The sequence below is a fragment of the Odocoileus virginianus genome, chromosome 17 (genome assembly GCF_023699985.2).
Source record: "Odocoileus virginianus isolate 20LAN1187 ecotype Illinois chromosome 17, Ovbor_1.2, whole genome shotgun sequence".
NCBI classification, from domain to species: Eukaryota; Metazoa; Chordata; class Mammalia; order Artiodactyla; family Cervidae; genus Odocoileus; species Odocoileus virginianus.
Window position 1 is genome coordinate 48,855,451 of NC_069690.1, and position 7,382 is coordinate 48,862,832.

A 7,382-nucleotide genomic window follows, 5' to 3' on the forward strand; every position below is an offset into this window, starting at 1 on the left:
CACAGCTGAGGTGCACTTTATTTTTTTAATGTCGTCGGAGCCAGCTTCATGCAGTTGTTTAAGACCTCAGGCCAAGAATTCAGCTGTAATTTGACCAAAGAACTCAAGTCGAATGAGAGTTTTAACTGCTGCCCCTGAAAGATGGCATTTGGTGGACATTCATTCCAAAAGCACGATGACGCACACGAAGAATGTGGTGTCTTTGTCCCCTGAAAGAGAAGATGGCAGGGGTTTGCATTTCTCTCTTTGGCCTCAAGTTCGGCTTCTCTGCAGGCCCCAGAGGGTGGGCGGTAACAAAGTACTGTTTGGCTCCCCATCTTCTTGCTGACAGCCAGGCCTCTGAGAGGCAAATCAGACACTTCCCAGTGTTGGATCCCCGGGCTCGACCTCCAGGGATGGCTCCTAACTGTTCTCAAGGAAGCAGGGAACTTGCCTGGCCTTCACCAGCTTCATCAGAGCTGTCACTCTCCTCAGAAATTGGCTTTGTTTCTAGGCCTTGTGCTTTGCTTTGGAGCTAACAAGTGCCATTTCCCCCTGGTATTTCTGCTGTGGTCATCATGCCTGCCCTTCTCGGAGGCTGGGGGAATTCGCTAGCCAAAGTCAAACAGCTGGTTCCCAGATGGCTCCCCGCCCCATGACCCCACCAACATCCCAACATCGATTTGCTCAGGAGGCTTAAACTCGGCTAACGGGGCAGGATGCCTGCGGACCCCCACCCTGAGAGATTTATGGGCTCAGGCCTTGGAGGGAGCAAATCTCTAGAGGTGGGCTGGGGCTGCTCAGTTTCCTTTTGTTGCGCGTTCTAGAATTCTGCCCAACACAGAAGAGGCTGACCTCATTCTTACCCCACCCGGAGATTAAGTGGGGATAACTAGATAACTAGCAAGTTATTACTGACAATGCTAAATTACCTGGCAAAGAAAGTTTCTCTCTCTCTCTCACACACACACACACACACACACACACACGCTAAGAGAGTTTTCGAGGGCATGTTCTTTCGGACACTGCGTATGACATCAAAATGATCTAACAAGATTGTCATCTCCAATTCCCAGAATGAGAGTATTCATCCCATTCAGGTGGAAATGAGCAACAGAGCCCAAATAGTTTCTGGTTGTGAAGAAAAATTCTTCGGCGTCTATTTCCTGGAGATAATGCAGAGAATGCTAGCAGGTTTCTAACATACTTCAGCTGTTCAGGAAATACTTTAAATAATTTCCTGCTCTAGAGACTAGGAGGAGAGCCAGAAAGTTGGAAAGTATTACTCTCTTTCTTTACGGTCACAAAGGCACTTCCCAGGGACTCCTTCGCTATTCACACGCACATGCTCCTAGGAGCTCTTTTCTGGCTTCCCTGGTCTTTTTATGCGGGAATGTTCTTTTTTAAAAGAGTGTGGCGAGAATCCTAGTAACTTGGACTTCCCACAGCATCCTGGCCTGTGCTTCCTAAGGAACTTGACAAATATGAACTAATTAAGCTTGGAAAGCCCCCACGAGAGTCCTCCCAGCCGTTGTTGAAACGCGGCCAGCTCTGTCTGAGGTGGAGCCGCCGCTGTGTTTGCCTTGCACAGCAACAATTCAAACAGTGGAGAGGGAGGGAAGCCAACCGCCTAACGCAACTGAAACGGCAAGGAAGCAGCGAGTTAGGCAGCATGGAATGAATTGCCTCTTTGATTGGCTTTCTGCTGCATTCAGTGGGGTTCAGGTACTGGTGTTGAAATTGTGTCATTTAGAATTTTGAATGTGATTTCAGGTAACTGCAAAAAAAAAAGAATTTAACCAGGTGAATTTTTTTTTTCCAGGTGAATTTTTATCTAAAGCAATGGTGCTGGATCGAAGGTGATTTTGCAGCCCCCAAGGGAATATTTGGGGTGTCACTTCTTGGGGAGAGGGATGCTGTTAACAACTAAGTAGGTAGAGGTCTAGGATCTGACTGAACATAACTGTATGTAACTCACAGAATAGACCCCCCAAAATGTCAGTAGTGCTGAGGTTTTAAAAGCCTGGTCTAAAGGTTCAAAGTGGCTCAGTGTTGGCTTGTGTCCTCTCTGTTAAGTGCCGCATCTTAACGGTGGGGACCTTTCAGCCCATTCAGATCTAGGATCTAAGCTTCTGGGAGCATCCTGGATTCCTGGGCTGGTCCTGCAGGTGATAACAATCTCCCAAACATGGGGTGTTGAAGACACACCCTGGAAATCAGGTACTTTGTGAATCTTGTAAGCGGTCCTTGCGGAAAAGGGACCCCTTTTTTTTTCACTTCTGATTGGGCCCCAGGGTTTCGAGGTCCTGTTTTTCTTGCAGTGAATAAGCCATTCTGTTTCTCCGACAGGGCCTATTCAGCAAGCAGCTATTTCTTTTCTCCTTCCTCAAGGCCCAGCAGCCAGGGAGCCCCAGGCTGTCGCTGTTTGTCCGGCTGTCAGCAAGAGACAGCCGCAGGGAAGTCCAGCCAATAGCCAGAGACACGGGGAATTTTACTTCAATCTTTCTTTTTGCAAACTTAAAAACTGAGACTCCCCTGGCAATCCAGTTGTAAGGACTCTGCATTTTCACTGATGAGGGCGTGGGTTCCATTCCTGGTCAGGGAACTAAAAAACAACAATAAGAACTTAAAAACTCTCCTTCATGGGGAAAACTTGGGAAATGTTCCTCTCATCCAGGAAGCCCCCTGGACAACCCCATGGGGTCCCTTCCTCCTCTCTCCCACCCCCTTTGGCCTCCTCCTGATGACACCTTCACCAAGTTGTGTCTCCCTCATTCCTTGGGGGATAGGTGTCCCTCCATCCTGCTACCATGGGCAGCCTGAGGGCAGCGTCCAAGTCTTGGTGCCCCCTGGGTTCCCCCAGGGCCCAGTCCTGGACACTGGCCCACCCAAGCCCCAGGTAGACCTTTAAAGGTTCAGCCAGATCTCACAATAGGTGCTATGTTGTTGTCGTTCAGTGGCTAAGTCATGTCCAAATCTTTTCGACCCCATGGACTGCAGCACGCCAGGCTTCCCTGTCCTCCACTGTCTCCCAGAGTTTGTGCAAACTCGCATCCATTGAGTGGGTGATGCCATCCAGCCTTCTCATCCTCTGTCGCCCCCTTCTCCTCCTGCCTTTGATCTTTTCCAGCGTCACGTGCTATGGATGTCCGAATACTTGCTCCAAAAACCAGGCAGCCTATGGCTTCAGGGCCCATGGTGAGCCCTGCTCTTTGTCAGTTGGGTCAGAAGGGCTTTTAAAAGTGACCTGACCTGATAACCTGAACGGTCTAGTGGTTTTCCCTACTTTCTTCCATTGAAGTCTGAATTTGGCAATAAGGAGTTCATGATTTGAGTCACAGTCAGCTTTTGGTCTTGTTTTTGCTGACTGTATACAGCTTCTCCATCTTTGCCTGCAAAGGATATAATCAATCTGATTTCAGTATTGACCGTCTGGTGATGTCCATGTGTAGAGTCTTCTCTTGTGTTGTTGGAAGAGAGTGTTTGCTATGACCAGTGCATTCTCTTGGCAAAACTCTATTAGCCTTTGCCCTGCTTCATTCTATACTCCAAGGCCAAATTTTCCTGTTATTCCAGTATTTCTTTACTTCCTACTTTTGCCTTCCAGTCCCCTATAATGAAAAGGACAACTTTTTTGGGTGTTAATCCTAGAAGGTCTTGTAGGTCTTCATAGAACCATTCAACTTCAGCTTCTTCAGCATTACTGGTCGGGGCATAGACTTGGATATCTGTGATATCGAATGGTTTGCCTTGGAAACAGAGATCATTTTGTCATTTTTGAGGTTGCATCCAAGTACTGCATTTTCGACTCTTTTGATGACTATGATGGCTACTCCATTTCTTCTAAGGGATTCTTGCCCACAGTAGTGGATATAATGGTCATCTGAGTTAAATTCACCCATTGCCATTAACTTCATGGAAAATAGATGGGGAAACAATGGAAACAGTGACAGACTTTATTTTTTGGGGCTCCAAAATCACTGCAGATGGTGACTGCAGCCATGAAATTAAAAGACGCTTGCTCCTTGGAAGAAAAGTTATGACCAACCTAGACAGCATATTAAAAAGCAGAGACATTTCTCTGCCGACAAAGGTCCATCTGGTCAAAGCTATGCCTTTTCCAGTAGTCATGTATGGATGTGAGAGTTGGACTATAAAGAAAGCTGAGCACCAAAGAATTGATGGTTTTGAACTGTGGTGTTGGAGAAGACTCTTGAGAGTCCCTGGACTGCAAGGAGATCCAACCAGTCCATCCTAAAGGAGATCAGTCCTGGGTGTTCATTGGAAGGACTGATGCTGAAGCTGAAACTCCAATACTTTGGCCACCTGATGTGAAGAACTGACTCATTGGAAAAGACCCTGATGCTGGGAAACATTGAAGGTGGGAAGAGAAGGGGATGACAGAGGATGAGATGTTTGGATGACATCACCGACTCAATGGACATGAGTTTAAGCAAGCTCCAGGAGTTGGTGATGGACAGGGAGGCCTGGCGTGCTGCAGGCCATGGGGTCTCAAAGAGTCAGACATGACTGAGCAACTGAACTGACTGACTGAACTGACTTCATAACTGTCATAGTTTCCTAGGGCTGTGGTTACGAAATATCACAAACTGGGGGACTTAAAGAACAGAGATTTATTGTCTTAAGTTCTGGTGGCCACAAGTCTGAGGTTAAGGTGTCAGTGGGTTGGTTACTTCTGAGGACTGTGAGGGAAGAATCTGTACCAAACCTCTGTCCTTCGAGTGTAGATGGATGGTCATTTTCTGCCTGCATCACTTCATGTCATCATCCCTCCATGCATGTCTGTCTCTAGGTCCAAACTTTCCCATTTTAAAGGACTCCATTCCGGATCCCCCAGTAGACCTGTGGTTAGGTTTCTCTGCTTTCACTGCCAAGGGCCTGGGTTCAATTCCTAGCTAGGGAACTAAGATCCCACAAGCTGTGTGGTGCGGTCAAAATAAATAAACAACAACAATAAAAACAAATAAAAGGACTCCATTCATACTGGATTAGTGCCCACTTTAATGACCTCAGTTTAACCTGATTATCTCTGTAAAGACCATTGTTGTTGTTGTTGTTCCAGTCGCTAAGTCGTGTCTGAATCTTTGAGACTCCATGGACTGCAGAATGCCAGGCTTCCCTGTCCTTCACCATCTCCCAGAGTTTGCTCAGATTCATGTCCATTGAGTCGTGATGCCATCCAACCATCTCATTCTCTGCTGCCCTTTTCTACTTTTGCCTTCAATCTTTCCCAGTATCAGGGTCTTTTCCAATGAGTAGGCTCTTTGCATCAGGTAGTCAAAGTATTGGAGCTTTAGTTTCAGCGTCAGTCCTTCCAATGAATATTTAAGATAGATTTCCTTTAGGACTGACTGGTTTGATCTCCCTGCAGTCCAAGGAACTCTCAAGAGTCTTCTCCAGCACCACGATTCAAAAGCATCAGTTTTTGGTGCTCAGCCTTCTTTATGGTCCAGCTCTCACATCCGTACATGACTACTGGAAAAATCATCAGGCTTCCCAGGTGGCGCTAGTGGTAAAGAACCTACCTGCCAGTGCAGTAGACATAATAAGACATGGGTTCAATCCCTGGGTTGGGAAGATCACCTAGAGGAGGTCCTGGCAACCCCTCCAGTATTCTTGCCTGGAGAATACAGTGGACAGAGGAGCCATGAGGGCTATAGTCCATAGGGTCACAAGAGTCAGACATGACTGAGGCGACTTAGCACACAGCGCATACAGACATTTCTTGGCAAAGTGATATCTCAGCTTTTTAATATGCTGTCTAGTTTTATCATAGCTTTCCTTCCAAGGGGTATGTGTCTTAATTTCATGGCTGCAGTCACCATCCACAGTGATTTTGGAGCCCAAGGAAATAAAATCTGTCACTGTTTCCACTTTTTCCCCTTCTATTCGCCATGAAGTGATGGGACCGGATGCCATGATCTTAGTTTTCTGAATGTTGAGTTTTAAGTCAGCTTTTTTCACTCTCCTCTTTCACCCTCATCAAGAGGCTCTTTCTTTCCTCTTCACGTTCTTCCATTAGAGTGGTATCATCTGCATATCTGAGGTTGTTGATATTTCTCCCGGCAATCTTCATTCTAGCTTGTGATTTATCCAGTCCAACATTTCTCTTGATGTACTTTGCATATAAGTTAAATAAGCAGGGTGACAGTATACAGCCTTGTCATACTCCTTTCCCAATTTTGAACCAGTTCATTGTTCCATGTCTGGTTCTAATTTTTACTTCTTGACTTACATACAGGTTTCTCAGGAGACAGATAAGATGCTCTAGTATTCCCATCTCTTTAAGAATTTTCCAGTTTATTGTTATCCACACAATCAAAGGCATTAACATAGTCAACGAAGCAGAAGTAGATGCTTTGCTGGAATTCCTTTGCTTTCTCTATGATCCAATGAATGTTGAAAATTTAGCCTTTGGTTCCTCTGCCTTTTCTAAATCCAGCTTGTACATCTGGAAGTTCTCAGTTCACCTACTGCTGAAGCCTAGCTTGAAAGATTTTGAGTATAAACTCGCTAGCATGTGAACTGAGTGCAACTGTGTGGTAGTTTGAACATTCTTTGGCATTGCCCATCTTTGGGATTGGAATGAAAACACCTTTTCGAGTCCTGTGGCCACTGCTGAGTTTTCCAAATTTGCTGATGTATTGAGTGCAGCACTTTCACAACATCATCTTTTGGGATTTGAGATAGTTCAGCTGGGATTCCATCATCACCTCTAGCTTTGTTTGTAGTAATGCTTCCTAAGGCCTACTTGACTTCACCCTCCAGGATGTCTGGCTCCAGGTGCGTGACCACACTATTGTGGTTATCCAGGTCACTAAGACCTTTCTTGTATAGTTTTTCTGCGTATTCTTGCTATCTCTTTTTAATCTCTTCTGCTTCTGTTAGGTCTCAATGGCCGTTTCTGTCCTTTATCGTGCCCATCCTTGCATGAAATATTCCCTTGATATCTCCAATTTTCTTGAAGAGATTTCTAGTCTTTCCTGTTCTATTGCTTTCCTCTATTTCTATTTCTGCATTGTTCACTTAAGAAGGTTTTCTTATCTCTCCTTGCTATACCCTCTGGAACTTTGCAGTCAGTTGGTATATCTTTCCATTTCTACCTTGCCTTTTGCTTCTTTTCTTTTCTCAGCTATTTGTAAAGCCTCCTCCGACAACCACTTGGCCTTCTTGCACTTCTTTTTGTTTAGGATGATTTTGGTAACTGTCTCCTGTATAATGTTGTGAACTTCCATCCATAGTTCTTCAGGCATCCTGTCTACCATACCTAATCTCTTGAAATCTATTCATCATCTCTACAGTATAAGGGATTTGATTTAGGTTATACTTGAATGGCCTCATAGTTTCCCTGTTTTCTTTAATTTAAGCCTGAATTTTGCAAT